The sequence below is a fragment of the Rhipicephalus microplus genome, unplaced genomic scaffold (genome assembly GCF_043290135.1).
Source record: "Rhipicephalus microplus isolate Deutch F79 unplaced genomic scaffold, USDA_Rmic scaffold_532, whole genome shotgun sequence".
Lineage (NCBI taxonomy): Eukaryota > Metazoa > Arthropoda > Arachnida > Ixodida > Ixodidae > Rhipicephalus > Rhipicephalus microplus.
In genome coordinates, this window is record NW_027465092.1 from 52,501 (window position 1) to 53,262 (window position 762).

The 762-nt window shown below is 57.5% G+C and overlaps 1 non-coding gene across 1 annotated transcript; it reads right to left on the reverse strand.

The window, feature by feature from the left end:
* Positions 1 to 280: 280 nt before the first annotated feature.
* On the reverse strand, positions 281 to 433 carry LOC142795030 (5.8S ribosomal RNA). The gene has a single exon (XR_012892706.1). It is a non-coding gene; the product is annotated as a 5.8S ribosomal RNA (ribosomal RNA).
* Positions 434 to 762: the final 329 nt, after the last annotated feature.

Consider the following 762-nt stretch of genomic DNA (forward strand, 5'->3'; position numbering starts at 1 on the left):
GCAGAGAGGAGTACGCAACCTCGACCGCACTTTCCCTGCAGGCTTCCTTCCGACTCGAAGTCCTGCGGCGGTCTCAACGAGGTGCCACATCCTCAATGCAGTCGGTCGCCCCCGTTTCGGTTGGGCTCTGGCACGACGGTCGCCACCGTCTCGCCCTTGAGTGGCCGCTGTTGGCGCTCGCTGTGAGGTGTTCAGCGTGCTGTCCGTGTTGCCGACGCGGTCAAAACGAGTCGACGGCTCACGTTCCCTTGTGCGCCGAAGGCTCTCTTGATATGTGATCCGACCCTCAGACAGACGAAGCCAAGGGAAGACCCAAGGCCGCAATGTGCGTTCAAAGAATCAGTGCTCAGTGTGTCCTGCAATTCACACCAAGTCTCGCAGCTGGCTGCGTTCTTCATCGACCCGAGAACCGAGTGATCCACCGCTTAGAGTCGTGAAAAAGTGTTTGTTCAATTCCGTACAGTCAAAACCAAACGTTTCTGGCACTCGGCCAAACAGTGGCCAAGAAGGGCGCTTTTCAGCGCACGCTTGGACTCCAAAACTCTGCCGCGCCTTTTTCGGCTGCCGCAAATCGAGCAAACGGTGTGTTTCGGACGGCGTTTCGCTTCCGCTACTTGCGAGTGCTTTCGTGGTCCACCCCTCTATAAATACTCGGGAGGCGTCGAAGCCGGTTCTCCAAGCCGGACCCGTAGGTATCGTTGTGTGCTCGCTCTCATTGGCCCGCCTAACCAGAAAATGCCTGCGGTACACCCATTTGGATAA